This window comes from Xyrauchen texanus, chromosome 48, assembly GCF_025860055.1.
Source record: "Xyrauchen texanus isolate HMW12.3.18 chromosome 48, RBS_HiC_50CHRs, whole genome shotgun sequence".
NCBI classification, from domain to species: Eukaryota; Metazoa; Chordata; class Actinopteri; order Cypriniformes; family Catostomidae; genus Xyrauchen; species Xyrauchen texanus.
In genome coordinates this window covers 10,661,305-10,682,886 of record NC_068323.1, presented here as the reverse complement: position 1 = coordinate 10,682,886, position 21,582 = coordinate 10,661,305, and the positions used below count along the sequence as shown (strand labels likewise).

The window sequence follows — 21,582 nt, the reverse complement described above, 5'->3', positions numbered from 1 at the left end:
AGCTAAGTGGGATATTTCCCTAGAGGCCATTTTCAAAATCTTAACGAGCATGGCCTTGTGAGGAACACTTGTCAGATACAAGTCTGAAAATGTGAAAGGATCCATTTAAATAGTCTGTTTTTCAAATTATTAATGATTTCATGCTCAAAAAGGAGGATATTCACTTTGTAAAATAATTGTAAATGACGTGCACTAATTAAATATGCTTGGAGTTGAATAACCTTTGTATATATATTGAAACTAGAAGGAGGCTTGATTTCTGTTCTTTACCTCTGTTGGATTCATCTCGAGAACCTAGCAAAGAAAAATCAGTGGGAGGGAGATACGGGTTCTCATTAGGTTGTAGAGTCCTGATGTCAGGATAGATCCATGAGTGTGATAAAAGCGTTAGAGGTGCGACAGGCAAGGGATTTGGGAGCTCAGTGCTCTTTGCTTGCTCCATTTTCTTTTTGTTTTTGTCTTCTTTCACTTCTGTATCTTTCTTTTTTTTTATGCATCCATCCATCCATTCATCAATCTTTCCTTTCTTTCTTTCTTCTTTCTTTTTATGCATCCTTCCATACATCCATTCATCTTTCCTTCCGTTATTTCTTTTGTTCTTTCTTTCTTTATTTCTACATCTTTGTTTTCCATCCATCCATCCATCCATCAATCCTTTCATCTTTCTTTCTTTCTTTCTTTTTAACTAATCTGCCACCACTGTAATTTGCCATTTGCCAGTTAGGAAATTTGGATATGTCTTTCTGTTCATACCAATTCGAAAACAATTTTTCTTTTTTGCCTTAATTTTTTGATGTACTGTCAGCAACTGTTTATTCAGTATTTTCACCACATGTCCCATTTAGCATCAGAATTCGAAATTCTGTCCATCACCCAATCCCAGTCTTTCTCTCTCTTCTCTTCTTAGAGCCTATTACATGTAACTCCAAAAATTTTGTATGTGCAAATGGAGAGTGCATTTCCTCCCGATTCCGCTGTGATGGTGACTTCGACTGCACTGATAACTCTGATGAGGTGTGTTTGACCATATCTATCTATCTATCTATCTATCTATCTATCTATCTATCTATCTATCTATCTATCTATCTATCTATCTATCTATGTATCTATCTGTCTGTATGTCTGTATGTCTGTCTGTCTGTCTGTCTGTATGTCTGTCTGTCTGTCTGTCTGTCTATCTATCTATCTATCTATCTATCTATCTATCTATCTATCTATCTGTCTATCTGTCTATCTGTCTGTCTGTCTGTCTGTCTGTCTGTCTGTCATCTATCTGCCCTTATTCAGTAATATGAAGTTCTGATATCCATTGCATTTAATTTCAGAGAGGCTGTGAGAGCCACTGCACTGAGGATCAGTTCCAGTGTCTGAATCATCTCTGTATCTCAATCAAATGGCTCTGTGATGGACAGGAAGACTGCAAAACCGGAGAGGATGAGGCCAACTGCAGCCCTGCCAACACAGCCATGACAGGTTAGCTCCTTTCAGTCGCTCATTAAATAATGTAAACGGATCCGAAATCGATCAAAGCTGCACCAAGACAGCATGCCTGGCATTTCCATAATCACTTGTCACTGAGTGCACACCTTTTATCCAAAGCTTATCACTGTCCTCCACCTGCAGGAATGTGACACTGGAGAAACTTGGTCTGAGAAAAAATTATTTAAAGTGACTTTTTAGTGTGTATTTTGTGGTTACTGTAACTGTTTTGAAACCTCCAAACTTTGCAGGACTGCCTCCATCCGTAAACAGTAAAATGGCCCAAATTTTGTCTTCCACTGTTGCAGAACAGTATTTAAATGTCATCTAAGGAGTTTTGTTCCAGAGAATGGCTTGTTCCTCCGTAAGCGTCACTCCTCTGAGTATAAAAGTGTAGACTGCTGCTCAATTACCCTTAAGTACATTATGTCACCTATGAAAACTGTGTCCCACTTTGTTTTTGAAGGGATTGCTAAAATGAAGTATATAATGTTGTTTTAAAGGCAGCCACGGTGTTGGGAAAAATCTACATGAACCTTGATAATCTACAGTGCATTCATAAAGTATTCAGACCTCTTTATTTTTTCACATTTCATTATGTTGCAGCCTCGTGAAAAATTGCTATAAATAATTTATTTTTTTCACATCAATCTACCCTCCATACCCTATAATAACAAAGCAAAAAAAAAAGATTTTTGATAACATTGCTAATATATTAAAAAGATGAAACTGGAAGATCACATTGACATAAGTATTCAGACCCTTTGCTATGGCACTTGAAATTTAGCTCAAGTGCATTATATTTCTCTGGATCATCTTTGAGCTGTTTCTACACTTTGATTGGAGTCCACCTGTGGAAAATTCAGTTGATTGGACATGATTTGGAAAGGCACACACCTGTCTATATAAGGGCTCACAGCTGAGAATGCATATCAGAGCTAAAACCAAGCCATGAGGTAAAATGATCTACCTGCAGAGCTCTGAAACAGGATTGTGTCGAGACACAGATCTGGGAAAGGCTACAAAACGTTTTGGCACATTGAAGTTTCCCAAAGCACAGAGGCCTCCATTATTCTTAAATGGAAGAAGTTTGGAACAACCAGGACTCTTCCTTGAGCTGGCCGCCTGGCCAAACTGAGCGATTGGGGGAGAAGGGCCTTGGTAAGAGAGGTGACCAAGAACCTGATGGTCAGTCTGGTTGAGCTTCAGAGATCATGTGTGGAGATGAGAGAAACTTGCAGAAGGGCAACCATCACTGCAACACTCCACCAGTCTAGGCTTTATGGTAGAGTGGCCAGATGGAAGCCTCTCCTCAGTGCAAGACACATGAAAGCCCACTTGGAATTTGCAAAAAAAAAAGCACTTATAGGACTCTTCAGACTGTGAAAAATACAAGATTCTCTGGTCTGATGAAACAGAGATTGAACTGTTTGACCACAATTCCAAGATACATGACTGGAGGAAACCAGGCACCACTCATCACCTGTGCAATGTCATCCCAACGGTGAAGCACGATGGTGGTGATGGCATGCTGTGGGGGTGTTTTTCAGTGGCAGATGGACAGTGAATGCTTATCGCTTCATACCCAAAAAGACTTAAGGCTGAAATCGCTGCCAAAGGTGCTTCAACTAAGTACTGAGTTAAAAACCTCTCACACGGTCGTTCCCTCCCTAGTTTTCTTTGTTTTTCTCTGACGTAAGGCAAGTCAAGGGAATGTTAACCTCAAATTAATATTCATCTGGCAGAAACAGTCTAGATTCTCCATGAACCTTTCATTGAAAACCATGTGTACCATTCTGAGACTGCCAGGGAGCAGAATGTATCATTCCTGCGCATGTCATGCATGCAAATAACTTGAGAGTTTTTTTTATGGCATCTGGAGTAACAATATGTGTTCTTGTGTTAAGAACTATTTTAAAGAAGTATTGATGTTTTGGCAGACTTATGAATATGAGTCATTATTGTGTGAATTCCCTCCATGTGTGTAAACAGCTCGGCCGACATCCTGTGGTTTGAACGAGTATGTGTGTGTCTCAGGGGGTTGTGTGTCGGCCAGCCAGCGTTGTGATGGACAGAACGACTGTTCTGATGGATCTGATGAGGTCAGTTGGGTACACACATAAATATATATTTGTTTTAATGGAATATATAAAATCCTATAAGAATTTGTTTTGTTGCGAGGACAATGACCTCCCCAAATTATGGAAATAGATGTGTGCCAAAAGTATTAAACTATCTTCGAGAGAATACAAACTTAAAATCAACATGGGATGTCAACTCAAATGTGAACTACCAATTCCAGGTCATGAAGTTGTTGCTCAGTAACTTACTTGCCAATGAGCCAAGCTCATCGTAAGGTTATTTCAAACTCTTATGACTTGCTTTCTTCTGTGAAACACGATATTAGGCGATATGACAGCCGATGACAAAATTCACTTTCATTGTATGGAAAATTATGCAATGAAAGTGAAAGGTGACTAAAATACTGTGTAACATCTCCTTTTGTGTTCCATTGAAGACAGAAAGTCATAAGAAAAAATAAAATGACAAAAAAAAGTAAATGACAAAATGCAAATGTTCAGTACATTAAGTACAATGCAACAATGCTTGGTATTGCTCTGTTTTCTTTGGAACATTAGCAGGCCGTTTCATCAGTACTGCAGTTGTTTCTTCTGGGACTATGGTTTAATTACACCCTTACTCATAATGTAATGTCAATAGTTCAACTGAGTTTGCCTGTCCTAATAAGGATTATTAAAACATACCTTTTTCTCATCAGCCCCTAGAGAGCCCAGGCAGTATTTCTCGCCCATGCGTTATATATAAAATGCAATTTCAGCTGCAGAATAAGGCCAAAGGGGACACGCCTCCTATTTCAACCAATCATTTAGCCTTGCTGTTGAAATAAGGTTTGAGCCGATGCTGTTTTTAATTCTGTTTACAAGACGACAAAGCAAAGTTGGATCCTGTAGGGACTGCAACTTCGTCTAATTAAGGTTAAAGCAAAAAATTGATGTTTTTTAAAAAACCTTTAGACTGAATTGGTGTTTTGTTTTGTGTGTGAGCAGGTAGACTGCATCCTCGAGTGTAAGGAAGAAGAGTTCCTCTGTCGAAATCGAGCACACTGTGTTCCTGCTCGCTGGAGGTGCGACAGAGTCTTTGACTGTCTGGATCAAAGTGATGAAGACAGCTGTGATCAGGGTACAGTTCAATATCTGTTTAACCTGTTATTATATTGTTATTACATGTTAATAAACAGTTTAAACCAATAGATTACAATATAATTATTACATTTGTAACTTTAAAAAGCTATTATAGTATGTATTTGTTATAAAATTGATTTCACAATGGATATTCATTTGCTGGAGTCGAAGTAAACTCTAAAACATGCATTAGTACATTTGCAGAAAATAGCTACAAATTGAAACAAAACATCACCATCCATCCATCCATCCATCCATCGTCAACCGCTTATCCTGTGTACAGGGTCGCGGGGGGCTGGAGCCTATCCCAGCTAACATCGGGCGAAAGGCAGGTGACACCCTGGACAGGTCGCCAGTCCATCGCAGGGCACAAAACATCACTTCATTCACAAATAAGACACTTATAACCCGGCCATTTAATTAGCATTTATTAAAGTCATAACATTAAATATAACAGTTAAATTCAGCTTTAAGTGTTTGTGTTAACGTTTCCTGCCTGATATCATGAACATTATGTGGCTATGGTGACAGTTATGCAAAATGACACATTTTACACATATTATGAAAAAAAAAAAAAGAAGGTGAAATGTCTACTGTGTGGACTATAGTGTTTATTTCACCAGGAAACTGCCCCAATACCTACAACAAGCTATGCAAAAATAATTTTGCAAAAATATAGGTATAGTAATACCATTCTATGAGACCAGGTTGAGTTTTTCAGTTTTGACATTTCCAAAAGTGCAAAGACCACTTGTGAAAATGTAGCTTTTTTTTTTTTTTTTTTACAAATGATAGGATCAGCAGAGCAACATGTGTGAACAGAAATATTAAAATGTTTTTCAGATTTTCTTAGTATTGGTAATGTCCCCCTTCGTTATATATAATTAAATAACATTAACTTTTTTAAAGTTTGTCAGATTCAAAATTCGAAAACATTTTTAGATTTTGAATGTGGTCTCAGACATTTGGTCCCTAACATTTGTTTATGCCAATGTATGGTTGTAATATAGTCCTCAAATAATATGTTAATTCGTTGTAACTGTTACATCAGCCATATGACCCAAAATCAGCCATAAAACCCAATGTGACAGACTTGTGCATTCCAGCGACTTGCTGATATATTTTGTGCCAATTCCTTTAAATTTCAGTTGTAACCCATGACAGACTTTAGGGATTTTAGAAACATGATTCCTAGTCCCTCATCACAAGAATACATTATGGTGGATCAGCAGAGCTGCGTGAGGCATGGATCTGAAAAAAATCCCCAAACACATGAGAGAAGTCATTTCCCAAATATTTGTGAAAATTGGCGAGGATGAAAGGTTCTGTGTTGCCACTTGATATCTGACAACAGTGTACATGAAAGGCCTAATTTCAGTGTTTTGAAAAATTGCCGTTGTTGATATTGTTGTGAAGACGCCAGCCGTTGCACACCTGTGGCTCTTTGGAAGTGTTTGCATCAAAGATGAAGCCCCCTTTCAATAGGGCTTATTTATTTATTTTTAATTTTTCTACCCTAAATGTCATTGTGGTTATATCAAATTTCTAAAGACTTCCAGTCATATTTTCTTGTCCTTTCAGACAGCTCTGAGTCAATAGATGTGTATTGACTTGAAATATTTGGTGAGCTCAGTTCTCTGCTCTGTTTTGGCTCACTCCGAGTGTTTTTGTGAAATCTGGTGCCTTTGATCTTTTCAGAGTTACACAGATATATCTAACGCTGCTGTGGCATCATGGAACTGTGCTGTCATTTAGTTTTTCCCAAAAGGATAGTTTCGGAAATTTGCTGCATATCCTTCTATGGAGGCCAGATTCCACCATGGAACAGAACAAAGCAAAAGAGGAAATTTTGACTTTATATCTCATAATTTGTACTTTATTTCTTGCAAATGCAACTTTATATCTCACGTTTGTGACATTTAAACAAGATACATTTTATACAAGATATAAAGATATAAATTCTAAGATATAAAGACTCAATTGTGAGTCTTTATTTTTAATTGTTTTATTATTATTATTATGTTTATTGAATATCATTAAATTATCATTATTTAAGGAAAATGTTAATTATTAATTAAAAAATCTGCACGTATTTGTAATAGTTCTAAATAGTGCAGCATTTGAGTATTTCTATAACTGCTGATTTTCTGGGATTTTTACGCACAACTGTCTCTAGAATTTACTTTGAATGGTGCCTAAAACAAAAAACATCCAGTGAGTGACAGTTCTGTGGCTGGAAACACCTTGTTGATGTGAGAGGTCAATAGAGAATGGCCAGACCGGTTTGAACTGACAGAATCTACGGTAACTCAGATAACAGCCCTGTACAATTGTGGTGAGAAGAATATCATCTCAGAAGGCTTTTCTGAGATGCGGGTTGGCGCTGTTTTGGTGGCACGAGAGAATCCTGCACAATATTAGGCAGGTGGTTTTAATGTTGTGGCTGATCGGGTGTGTGTGTGTGTGTGTGTGTGTGTGTGTGTGTGTGTGTGTGTGTGTATATGTGTATATATATATATATATATATATATAAACAGGGTTGGGAGGGTTACATTTGAAATGTATTCCACTACAGATTACAGAATACATGCCACAAAATGTAATTTATAACGTATTTCGTTAGATTACTCAAGTTCAGTAACGTATTCTAAATACTTTGGATTACTTCTTCAGCACTGGTAGATTTTTTTGACTTGTTTTGACTATAAAAACTCTGCCAGTACAGTAAGACAAAATACATGTTTAAAATACATTCTCTGAAAAACATAAATATCTTATGCAGTGTTGTTTCTAAAACAAGATAAATCAAATTGATCTTGTTTTAAGGATTTTTACATATTTAAACAGGAAAACAATACAAATATTATTATCAAGAATATGATTTTTGCCCTAATATAAAAGGTCTTACTAGAAAAAAGAAATTATGATCCAACATGAATTTACTTGATAAAAAAAAAATATAATCATGTCTGGTAACGTGTGCATGTAAAATGGCTAGAAATAGCATTTTAGCTTAGCATAAAACTGACAATTTACACAAGGTTTATTTCTATTTCTTCTGCTCCAAACTGACTACAAACTCACTTCTCTGACTGCTCGTATGAATGTAAAACATCATAAGAAAGTGTTTCACCGCTGTTCAAATGCACTTTGGATCGCATCATTTATATGTATAAATGTTTTCCATCTGAAAGGACTAAATATTAAATGAAACAAATGACAATAAAATGCAAAGTAATCTCTTCAGTAATCAAAATACTTTTTGAATGTAACTGTATTCTAATTACCAATGATTTAAATTGTAACTGTAGTGGAATACAGTTACTTATATTTTATATTTTAATTACTTAATCCTGTTACATGTATTCTGTTACTCCCCAACACTGTATTTATATATATCCAAGCCCAATGTTCTACTTTTATTAGCTACTGCAGGCATTCAGTTAAAACCAACATATCATTTATAAATGTTGCACTCTGTAAACAAAATAATTCAGATGCATAAATGCCATTTTTGACAATTGTTGGACTTTCCTGCCCTGACTTGTGTTTGCAGGTTCGTTGGCATGCCGTGCTGATGAGTTCATTTGCAACAATACATTGTGTAAGCTGCTTGTTTGGATGTGTGATGGTGAAGATGACTGCGGGGACAATTCTGATGAGGATTCGGACATGTGTGGTACGTTTTTGGGTCACTACCTTAGTAGTTTTAAATGTTTGACGCATGCAACGGGCAACCATGACTTTTAGGCTACTTGCACACTTCAGTTGAATGTGGCCCAAAAATCTGATTTGGTTTTAGATGACTGGCAAAAATGGATGGATGAATGTTGATGTGAAATCTAATAATTATCTGATATATTGCAACGCGACTTCAGAAGGAACAGCCAGATTATTACAGACTGTTCAGATAATTCAATAAATCTTTAGGTCAATCATAGTATCTAAATGATTTTGTGATTGTTGTGTGTCCTGCAGGAAAGTTGCCATGTCCACCGAACAGACCTTTCCGCTGTAAGAATGATAGAGTTTGTTTGCGGCCCGAACAAATCTGTAATGCAGTAAATGACTGTGGCGACAATTCTGACGAAGAAGACTGCGGTGAGTGGGAAATGTTTGTTTCTTGTCCTTTTTTTTTTTTACTCGTCTTTCTCTTTTCCTCTCCAAACAATCTATTTTTTTGTCATTGTATCCTTACAGTGAATGTGGTCAAGAGGCCAAGGCCATGTGGGACGACCGAATTCTCTTGTTCCAACCAGCGTTGTATCTCACCCGAACTGCAGTGCGATCACTTCGATGATTGTGAAGACGGCGGCTCAGACGAGCGCGACTGCAAGGCATGTAAGTGTGCACATCAGATTTATTATAACTTTTAAATGTTCTTTCTAGTTTTCTAGTTTGAATTATTTGATGTATTTAGATTTACAATTTCAGTGTCAGTGTTCAGTGTTTTGTTTATATCTTTGAAAAATTACTATTTTTATTTAATTTTTATATTTTTTGTTTTAAATTAGTTTTAAGTGATACATTATTCTGCCTGCCTTTGACGACACCCTCAACACTTTATTAGAAAAAGCAACAAGCGAACTTGTTGGTTGATTTCAAGGCATACAAGTGAATGTGCGCATCTGGGTTATTGTAGTTTTTTAAATGTCTCTCTAGATGTTTATATTTATTCTGTCATGAATTTTGATTTATGATGATTTAGTTTATTATTTGTTTTAATTCAACTATTCATTAGTAGTTTTTTATTTAAATTGTGTATTTTAGTCAAATTACTAGTTTTAGTTTTTATTTTGTTTTAGTATAAATATTATTTGTAATTTTATTTTTTGCATAAAACTTTTTCTTTTAATTCAGCACCTCTTTTTAACAGAATATACCGATAATCTCCCAAATCAGACATTTTTTTTTTTTTTATTACGTTATTTTATTTATTTTAATTTCACGTTATAGTGTGTTATATATATACTGATATAATTATAATTATTATTATTATTTTATTAATTTACTTAGCTTTTGTCTTTTAGTTTTCATTGTTATTTTTATTTATTTTCTTTTGTATTAAAGTTTCGATAATAACCTTGGTGTGCTTTTGACCACATTAACCCATCTCAGCACTGTCCATCCTCTTCCTTCCTCAAAATCTTCAAATAATCCTTCATTCACATCCTTCTTTCCTTTAACACGTGCAAGCAATGCCATATTGTGCTTCAGTGCAGCTGCAAATGCTTTCACTTTAAGTTCTCACTAGCATTCTTGATATTTCAGTGTTAAGTATTTCAAATTCTGTTGATCAAGAATGTTTAGTGTGTGTGTGTATTTAGATATACTCATCATATTTTGTTTCTGCTTTCGGTCACAGATTCTGCAGGAGGTGCATGCCGAGGACAGGTGGACATGTGTGGTGACGACGCCTTTTGCAACCATACGAGAACACCTTCAATGTGTCAGTGCAAAGAAGGCTTCCAGAGGAACTTGAAGACCAAGCAATGTGAAGGTGTGCAAATATGTGCAAAGACTATAATATAGACAATAATACCCATTTATTATGATATAATAAATCTCACTTCAAAACTTTCTGTTTTGCTGCCATTAACTAGAATTTATGTAGATTTTGCCCATAGTTGCATTTCTGTTAGCTGCTTATCTTTCAAACAAAACCCTACAAATGTGAAAGTCTCAGCTCTGGCTTTAACCCATAAGAGATATGTCAATGGCCGCTTCAGGGTCATCTCTCTGTAAATAATAATAAATAAAAGATAAAGCCTCCAGAAATCAGCAGGCATGGAGCACAGATAAAGAAACATCCTCTGCAGTGGCAAACAGCCCAAACAAAGTGACATCCCCGCAGCAGTGGCGAAAATGTCACTTGTGAGTGTGTGGGAGTTGTTGATGAATATATATGTTTCTCTCTCCTCAGAGGTGAACGAGTGTCTGCAGTTCGGGACTTGCTCACAGTATTGCGCCAACACGAAGGGGTCATTCAAGTGCACTTGTGACCGCAACTTCAAGGATATAGATGGGGAATGTATCACAAAAGGTAAGAGATATAATTGTTTACTGTTAATTAAATATACATTCAATTATGTCTATATACATTGAAAAGGTAGATTTTCAATGTGTAAAGACAATTCAGATTTCAACTTCTGATTTGTTAGATAATTGCATGAAATTGGCATTTTAGTGCCATTAAAAGGAAAATCGAGGATTTTGAGAATTAAGTAATAACATTACCTATATAAAATAGAAATATTGCAAAAATAAAGTGGTATCAATAAATGAGTAAAGTCAAAATATTACAAGATTAAAGTTATAGCATTGCAAGATTAAAATTGTAATATAATGATAACAGTTGTAGCACAAAGAAATTAAAGTTGAAATATGAGAATAAAGTCAGTATTATCATATTAAAGTTGTAATATTATGAGAATGAAGTTTTGGCATTACGAGATTAAAATCGTAATATAATGATAATAGTTGTAGCTTTATGAAATTAAAATTTAAATATGAGAATAAAATCATTGTTATGAGATTAAAGTTGTAATATTATGAGAATGAAGTTGTAGCATTACGGGATTAAATTAGTTATATTAAAAGAATAGTTATAATAATAATTTCGTAATATAAAGAGAATAAAGTCGTAGCATTATGAGATTAAAAACATAAAATTAAGTTTTGTCATTATGAGTTAAAAGCTGTAATAGTATATGAATAAAGTCGTAGCAATAAGAGATTTAAATCAAAGTTTTAAGAGTAAGTCATAAGATTACGAAATTAAAATTGTAGTATTACGTGGATAGATTTTAATCATAATACTAAGAGAAAAAGCCATAGATTATAAGATTCAAATCACAATATTATGAGAGTAAAGTCATAGCATTAGGAGATTAAATTTGTAATGTTATGAGAAGAAAGTCATAGTATTAAAAGATTAAAGGATGCTTTGAGAATAAAGTCGTAATGTTTTGTTTTGCTTTCAGGACCAGAGGATCAGGTCCTCTATGTGGCCAACGACACTGAAATCCGGAATTTCGTGTATCCGTACAATCAGACTCGCGGACACACGCAACTCACCCGTATTTCAGAAAACACCCGCATCATCGGCATTGATGCCCTTTTTCACCATCACAAGTTTGTATGGGCCACACAGTTTAACCCCGGGGGAATTTTTTACAAAGATCTCCAGGACAGGAGTCCAATCACGTCGAACAGTGGAGTCATAGTAAGTCAGTATTTCTTGGAGAGTCTTGTGTCTTGGAGGGCTTGTATCTCTGTACCATATATTTATTTACTACAGTATTGTATTGTTGTTATAACTTCAGTGACTTCTTCTGAAACTGTCTAAAGGAGATTCAAAATCAATTTAGTATGATTTCAAAGTAATAACATTAACTTAAGTGAGTGTAGTGTTTTGCCAAAAGAAAAACTACCATGGTATTTTGACACAAAATGATTTATTTACAGTGTCCAGACTTTAGGAGACCCAGGGATATCTCAGCAGACTGGGTAACAGGGAACCTGTACTGGACGGATCACTCCCGGATGCACTGGTTCAGCTACTACACAGCCCACTGGCGAAGACTTCGATATTCCATCAATGTAGGACAGCTAGGGGGTCCCAACTGCACCCGACTCATCACAGACATTGACGGGGAACCTTTCGCCATTACAGTTAACCCTGTACGAGGGTAAGTGGCATCGGTTGCCTTTCTGATATTGGAGTTCCTTAAAATCCATTTATGTACCAATTAATAATTTACCAATTTTGGCAAGTTAATAACCATGTAAAACTAGCAACTTTCTCTGTCATATTACTGTACAGACTGTTACACTAGGTAATGTTTGTATAATCAATACTATTGTTCCATAGGATGGTGTACTGGACCGTGATTGGTGACCACTCTCTCATCGAGGAGGCCGCCATGGATGGATCTCTGCGTCGGATTCTGCTGGAGCGTAATTTAAGAAAGCCGACAGGTGAGGTTCTTGCACGTAAATCATCTTTACACTGTTTTTTAAACATTCTCTATTTTGAAATAGGTGACAGAGGAATTATCACAAGGAATATGCACCATATGTTATGTTAAAACAGGAGAATTTTCAAACTGTCTCTCACTGTCACTTAAAATGCAAAGCACAAAAACTTCTCACCAAGAGTCCCAAGGTCATTCCAGCTGTCTGAGTGCAAAATTCATCAAGTTACAGTACGTAAAGTTGAGTGAAAGTATTTACTGTAAATCTGTCCTATTGCATGTTGCAATTCATTACCCATTCATCAGCTTTTATGTTGTTGTTTTAGTTTTTGGTAGTAGAAAACATAGTTTAATGAATAAGTATATGAATAAACAAAATCTAAAAGTGGTTTTAAATGGATAGTTTACCCAAAAAGGAACAATTTTAGAATAAAAAGAAGAATATTTCAGCTCTGTAGGTCCATAGAATGCAAGTGAATGGTGACCAGAATTCTGAAGGTCCAAAAAGGACATTAAAGTAATATATAAAACTCTTGTGGTTTAATCCATGTCTTCAGAAGTTATATGATAGGTGTGGGTGAGAAACAATCAATATTTAAGTCCTTTTTTTTACCATAAATTTCCAACATAACTTTCACATTCTTCTTCTTTTGTTTTTGGCAATTCACATTCTTTGTGCATATTGCCACCTACTTGGTAGGGAGGAGAAGGTATAGTGGATGTACCATGATCTAGAGACCAGAAAATCAACTTTTTTACTTATTTGTTCATTAAAAAAAAAAAAAAAATTGTTCTTTTTTTTTTTTTGCAGGACTTGCAATTGACTATTACAACCAGCGGCTATACTGGGCAGATTCTGAGTTGTCTCAAATCGGCAGTGTGCGCTTCGATGGCTCTGATTCGCTAGTGGCTGCCAGCATTCAGAATGGTAAGTTTTGAATTGTATACTGTGTATGATGTTCAGAATCTTTCTCCAGTTTCTCAAACCAACAGACCATAACAGGACCCTGTCAAGATTATTCCTGGCACTTTTTCAAACATGTCCAGATTATTCCAAACTTCAAGAGCTCAGAGCAACATAAGGTTCCAGCATTTGAAGAGCTGCAGAGGCTACACCGAAGATATTCTTTCTCTGTTAGACAAAAAATATACCTCACCAAATTTCCTTTTGGATTTCCTCCTAAAAACCCAATTTGTGGGACATACAAATTGGTTTAATAGCCAAAACGCTGTAGTTATGTCACAGTTATGAAGCATGACTTGCTAGTTGGTGGGAGGTGATACTAGGGGAGCATTAGATTGGTTAAAAAAATATGTGTAGGATGAGTCTTTATTTTTTTAAGTCTACAGTATATTGTCAAAAGAGAAAGACAAGAGTACATTTTAAGTGCATATATCTGGTAAAAGTCAATTTTGTCAACTTTTAGGAATACACTAGCATATAGATGGCTTCAAAGCTAATAGACATGGATTAAAAGCCACTAATCTCCAATTCTGATTTCAGTTGGTGTTTTAACTGTAACAAAGTGACTGGAAACCATTCATTTTCAATCACAGTTGACGGCATTTGAGGTGACATAGCCAGCAATACAACATAGCAGATTCCTATGCAAATGTATAGTGATGCATTGTGCTGACAACCAATGGGACTGAGCTATATTTCTGTTATCTGCCTTATTTAATTTTTTGGTTTGGTTCTAGGCTTCAGAGAATAACATTTTCTATATGCCAAGTTAGACAAGGAATGTTGTCTGCTTCATGACATATTCCAAATAACATTCCTCCTTTGATTTGCATTTTTAATTCTGGATTCACAGTTTTGGCCTTGAGGATTTGATGTCACAAACAAAATATATTGTATGCACTGTGACAGAGAGAGAGAGAGAGAGAGAGAGAGAGAGAGAGAGAGAGAGTGAAGCTAACTCTTTGTGTGTGCATATTTGGTTTTCATTCCAGGAATTTCTCAACCATTCCGAATTGACCTGTTTGAGGACTACATCTACGGTGTTGGCATGAAGCACGAGATCTTCAGGGTTCATAAATATGGAAAGCTGACTGCTGAGAGGCTCAGTCTGGATGTGGAGAGAGCGTCCAGCATCCTGGTCTTCCATCGGTACAAACAGCAGGAGGGTAAGTCTTTATCGTCTATCTCAAACATGTCTCCTCATGATTCACAATCCTTTCGCCCCCTCAAATGATCCCTTTGCCCCCAAGTGAAATTGAAGCAGTGTCCTGGCCCTAACCCTGACCTTAATGAAAGCCCCTGGGCTAGGTTTCCGAAAAGCATTGTAAGCCTAAGTAGATCGTAGAAACCATTGGCACCAATGGCTTCTATGATCTACTTTGGCTACAATGCTTTTGGGAAACACAGCCCTGTAATGAAAGACACAACAAATCTGTTTGGACTGCCTGTTTATTGCCAGCAAAATTGTAAGTTGTTAGTTTAGTCATATATTTCTGACAAATATTTTGATTATACAATCCCTGGCTATAATCAGATTGATTAAGCTATTTGTTTGTTTCATTGAACTTGCTGAGAAGTACCGGGAAGTACTTGAAGATGACTTGAAATCAAAAATCTAATTTATAAATGTCCTTAGACTCATTGTGCATAATCAAATGCAAGTTACTTTTGGTGCAAACAAATGTCGTTTTATCATTTTAACTGTCCTGGAAAGGCTTGCTGAAGTCCTTTAAATGTATTTTGCTCTTTCTCTCTCTCTTTCTCAGTGTCTTGTGACCATCCACCCGTTTATCTCCTTACATTTGTTGTCTTTCCTTTATCTTCTGTTACATTTTTCACTTAACTCTCTGTCTCTTACCCTCTGCTGATCTCTCTCTCTGTAATGAGGAAGGAGGGATGGATCTTTGCTTCTGTTGTTTGTCCAGGCGTTGGTATAATGGGAAGTGTCATCACTTTCTGATGCGCTTTCACAGCGGAAAGTTTTATTGAAGATGGTCTTTAATATCAACCTGCAAAAGCAAAAACAAAACATATTTTACCCACACTAAACCACAGATCCAAAGGTTTTTGAAAGATAGTTTGGTATATATAAGGAGAATTCCATCTCGATAAAGCTGAGGTTGTGATAGGTGTAATATCCTACAGTTTTGTACCATTGTTGTTTTTCCTAGAATTCATTTTAAAATGTTAGTCAAGGTTTGTAGCACCTAAAATAGTAATAATTCACTTCACTATTTGCAATGTGAAATGTTTAATGTTTTCTCTGACCATTAGAAAAAACCTGCTATTGCAAGCATTATGCAAGCAATGTTAAATAAATATTTGATTCAGTTTCCAAAACCAAATGACTAAAATCAAAAGCAAACTTTGAAAAATTACATTTGGGGTTGTCTATACTAAGTGTGTAGCCTGGAAGAAACACTGTGCATCAATAGGTGGAAATATTAATTAAAGACTTCACTGATGACAGCATACTAAAATATGACCGCTACAAGACTGAAATGTCATTTTACATTTTACATTAATTAAATAATGTAAATTAAATATATATAGTTAGCTGTACAGTATGTAAACCTCACTCTCCTGGCCTTAAGAGACCCACTAGCGACCGAGGCTAGAGCCATGGCTTTTCTAGCCTCCTTGCTAGCCCATCTGACTCCCATGCCAGGGATCACTGGTTTGAGTCATGCTCAGTGTGGGTTGAGTAGGACCAGTGACATACTGGTGCCATGACCCGGATGGGAGTGAGGTTTAGGGGGGTGGGTGTAATGGTAGCCATCTGATATGTGATAGCTGTGCAGTGTGTAAACCTAACTCTCCTAGCATTAAGAGACACACTAGCGACCGAGGGTAGAGCCATGGCTTTTCTAGCATCCTTGCTATTGCGTCTGGCTCCCATTTAGGCGATCGCCGGTTCGAAACCCGCTCGGGTCTGGTCGAGTATTACCGGTGACATAAGCAACATATTTAAGCAATTCTTCATAACATAAAAATTGTTTATATAACTGTCTAAAAATCAAGTTCACTAATAAATGTGAATCATATTTTTTGATGTGTGGCAAATAAGAAAACAACGCTTTTCAGAGGGCAATTCGCCAGAGCAAAAGGTATTGTACCTTTAAGCCTTATATGGCTTTTCTGTTATGATTGGCTAACCATCATATACTGATGTAAATCACACTGCTGTTCTCTCTCTTTTTCTTTCTCTCAGTCTCCAACCCATGTGCAAAGATGAACTGCCCCTTTCTTTGCCTACTAAACCCCAATGGAGCCAGTTGTGTGTGCACTGAGGGGAAAACTCTGGTCAACCGGACCTGCAGAGACACCAACATCTCAGGTACTTCTGTCAAAACATGCTCGGCAGGATGCTCTTACATCACTAACAGAGTGCTCTCGCAACCCCGAGAGGCCCTGAGTGCCTGTGTGTCAAACTCGAATGTTTCACTTGAGTGATTTTGACTGAAGTGTTTACTATTCTGCACCCTTTGCCCACACACAAAATACACCTGAAGCCAGTGTGCCAGGAAAGACTGGGCTTGTATTGTTAGCACTGATTATAGACCTCGGTCAGATGGATTGCTTGGTGCATACACACGTAATGATGCCATTGTGCACATTGTTAGCGGAATTGTCAACAAATACTCCACAAGTAAAACCTCTTCATAAACTCAATAAATAATGTCTTATTTCACATGTAAAAATGTCAAAAGTTTATGGTTAGTGTATACTAATTATAAGGAGCTTAATTTGAATATCACATAAGTCAAATTTATGTCCCCCATCAAGCTAGATAAACGTGGATATGTGTTTTAGGAGAGCTCTGTCATCCAGTTTGTGAGAACGGAGGTCGTTGTGTGACTAATGAACGAGGGGAATCACGTTGTTTTTGCTGGCCGAACTATTCCGGAGAACGCTGTGAGATCAGCCACTGTAAGAACTACTGCCACAATGGAGGCACTTGCACAGGATCTCCACTAGGTAGGCGCTATTTTCCCCCATACTCACTTCTGCAAAGTGAATGAAAACTTGCTTGTTTGTTTATTTTGTTGTCTTTGTGGTGCCATAGTGAATATACAGTATAAGGGCTCATAACGGTATGTAGCCAATGCATATATTTTGCAACATATAAATGTGTTACCTAGTTGTCATAAGTTAAATTGTCCTGATTAAGTTGAAGTTAAACCTTGGTGTTTATGTTAGAGATGCAGGTTTAAATCTGGCCTGAATCATATCCAGATTCATTTCTGCTTTCTCCCCAATAATTTATTGTCTTCAATTTTACTTTCTTTCAATGAAAAAGTGTCAAAAAAAAAAAAGGAAACCGTTCAGAAAAAATTAGTTTTTGCATCTATGCTTACATAGAAAAACGATGGAAAAAACACCATATATGGACACCAAATCATGCTCAGTATGAACAGCCCCAAAGACTGCATGTGGGTATATTGAGGAAAAGACTCGAGGAACAGATTGTTATAAATTCATAATTATCTGTGTGTATGTTTGAGAGAGAATGATTTAGAAAGACTTGTCTTGTAACTTGAGCTTATGTGCCATCCCAGATCTGCTCACAGAACTCAAAGTAGGCCACAGCCACACTTTTTCATTCTCTTTGGGATACCCTGTCAGTGTAGTGAAAAAAATACAGGAGAAATATACGGGTACCTTTATTGCCTTCGGTTCCTTTAGGTCATTTTCAGTTCTGCAAACAGTGAAGCTGAAAAATTAAGAAAGAATATTTTGAGATTAAATATAAAAAATGTATATTTTCCCATATTGGCTGATTACAAAGCAAGTTGTAATACTCAGGACTGAATGGGTAGCTTTTGAAAGAGTGATGGTTGTTAATTAACCTGGGAAAGACTGAGTACACATGGACATCAGGGTTTTGGACAGGTAATTAGGTAGTTGTAATTATTCCATCTAACAAATGATATTGATATTCCGCTAACACATTCTTGTGCGCCTTCTCCTGACAGCTTGTTTTCTTCATTCACATTCACTTCAAAATCTATTTATTAGCCATTTTTTCAACCACATTAGTACAAATTTTACATCAGGCATCAAGTTGAGACCCAACACAGTACCAAAATCATCCAAAAAAAAAAAAAAAGAAAATTCAACATTAAAATGTATTAAAGCTGAAGTATGTAATTTCAGCATCACTAGCATCACCTAGTAGAATAGCGAAAATAAACACTTCTTATATTCAAGGAATATTTTTGCCAAGGACAAAACCACTGGACAAAAATAAGCTTGAATGTGTTAAATTCTGATAAACTGGCAAGAATTGTTTCTGTTGGCTTTCCAACATCAAAACCGTTGTTTGCACAAGCTGGCAGATGGAAAACCAACAGAAGGCCTGAATATCCATCAGCTTTCAGGGTGTACTACACATGAGTAAATTAAAAAAATCAATGCCCAACAGATGTACCGCCTCGCAAATCCCTGTTTGAACACCATACTTTTTTTTTTTCTGCTAATGACAGACAGTTAAGTCTCAGTCCATCGTGTACTTGGGGGGACACATTCCAGTCAAATTGCAGTTGTTCGTCAATCAATAATTGAGCGACTATCCCTTTCAATTATCTTTCCTGAACTGTCCCTTGTCTTTTTTCTGAAGGAAAGCCCACATGTCGCTGTGCTCTGGGTTTCACCGGCTCTCTCTGTGAGAAACGTGTCTGTGATGGGTACTGCCTGAATGGCGGAACATGTGACATGACACTGGGAAACCAACCAGTGTGCCACTGTCAGGCAGAGTACACCGGTGAACGCTGCCTACACCGTGAGTTAAAAATTGCCTTAGGCTAAAATAAAGAAATGGTTAGCTTTGAATAGCTCTGTTCCAAAACATTGTGTGCTACCTACCTAGAAAGTATTTTAAGGCATCGTAGTCATGCCCCTAACATGAAGTCTGTTCCAAACAGTAGGCTGCAAAATGATACTGCTAAGTTACACTACACTGTTACCCGTTTTAGTATGAATGTCCATACATATTAGAGAATTACGTTGTTACCTTAGAGGGACTACATGTTTAATTATCAGCATGCTATTAAGGCTGCTAAAGCAAAATATGTTTCTGTTCTTATTTTAAAACATGCTCATAGTCTTATTTAGCACCATAAACACTGTACATAACCCTGCAGATACTGAATGTCTTGATCCATCTCCTGCAACCTATGAGAATTTAATAAGTTATAAGATTTAGCATTCCATCCTCTTCATTACAGGTAACTTCTTGCTCATCTCGTCTTACTAAATTTGACCCTGTATCACTACCTAATTTAAAAGACATTGCTTGGAACATGAAGCCCACTCTCTGGATATTGTTCCACCTCATATTGTAGTAGAGGAGCTGGAGGTTATTGGTCCCAGCATTTTGTCTAAATAGTTGTCTGATCAATGGGGCAGTCCCATCCTGCTTTAAACATGCTGTGGTTCAACCCCTGCTTAAAAGGGCTAATCTTGACCATTGTCTAGCATTTTTCAAAAGTATAACATTTCATATCACTTTTCTGCTGATGACTCGCAGCTTTATTTGCCTTTGCACTCTGATGATACCTCTGCATTACAATCTTTGTTTGACTGCTTGAATTATGTCAAAAGTTGGATGGAAGCCAACTTTCTCCAGCTCAATGAATCTAAGACAGAAGTCATAGTTTTCGGTCTTCCGAGTTTCTTTCAGCTCAGGAGTATTGCCAATCTAAAGGCATTTCTGTCATACAGAGAGCATGCCTTTATTTCATCCAGGCTTGATTACTGTAATGCACTCTATCTGGGAATTTCTCAGTCTTCACTGTCACACCTTCAGTTAGTCCAGAACGCTGCTGCTAGACTTTTAACTGGGACTAACAAGAAGGATAGTATATCTCCAGTGTTAGCCTCTCACCACTGGCTTCATGTCAAATACAGAATCCAATTTAAAATCCTATTGTTTGTCTATAAGGGTCTGTATGGTTTGGCTCCTCATTATATTGTGGACCTATTCTCTCACTATCACACCTCTAGACCTTCTTTATTAAAATGAATAATTTGACCCAATCTTTCTGCATATATATATATATATATATATATATATATATATATATATATATATCTGTATGCCTATCAAGTGTATCACATTGTTATCATAGCAGCATGCTAATGTCAAGTTCTACTGAAATCAATCCTAAAAATTGTCATTGGAAAATCACGTTGTTCGCTTAGCACCGTGCTAAAGCCTTTTGGAATAAATACTGATATATTCCATTTAGTTTCGGATGCTTCCTGGAAAAGGCAGCTGCCGATGTTGACAGCAAGGTAGCACACTAGGTATTGGAACTGAGCTAATAAATTAATTACATTCAGTTGTTACACTTTTGTTGTGTCTTGGATAAACCGATACAAGCCAGCCAAATTTATGCAACAAATGTTTCCCTTGGTATTGACAGGAAGTTTAGTAGAAATCCATTATTAGACCTTGTAGTGTTAGTAAGTTAATCTGAGATATGCCAGGGAGTCAACATACAGCATATCCCATTAAAAATCCTCTAAATTCACTATGTGCTTCAGTTTAGTCATAATGAATGTTCTGACTGCTTTTTTTCACTCTCTTTCAGATATTTGTCACCATTATTGTGTAAACTCCAAGGCATGCACGCTGTCCAGCTCGGGACATGTCGAGTGTGTATGCCCCACCCGCTATGAGGGGCAAAAATGTGAGACAGACCGATGTCTTCGCTGCCGAGGGGCCCCGTGTATTGTTGATGATAAGACTGGAGATGTTGCTTGCAAGTGTGTATTTAGCACAGCTATATATAAAGTATGTACTGTGTATATTCAGACATACTGTATTTATATATACAGTATATGCACAATATATATATATATATCCTATTTCATATATAAATGAATGTCATGCTTACAGTAGATGGTAGAATTCAACAGTAGGAATCGGATCAAATAAATATAATCTGTGGTGTTT

At 36.6% G+C, this 21,582-nt stretch overlaps 1 pseudogene; it reads left to right on the top strand.

The window, feature by feature from the left end:
• Nucleotides 1–21,582, top strand: part of LOC127639573 (low-density lipoprotein receptor-related protein 1B-like) — a 281,174-nt pseudogene that overhangs the window by 247,127 nt on the left and 12,465 nt on the right.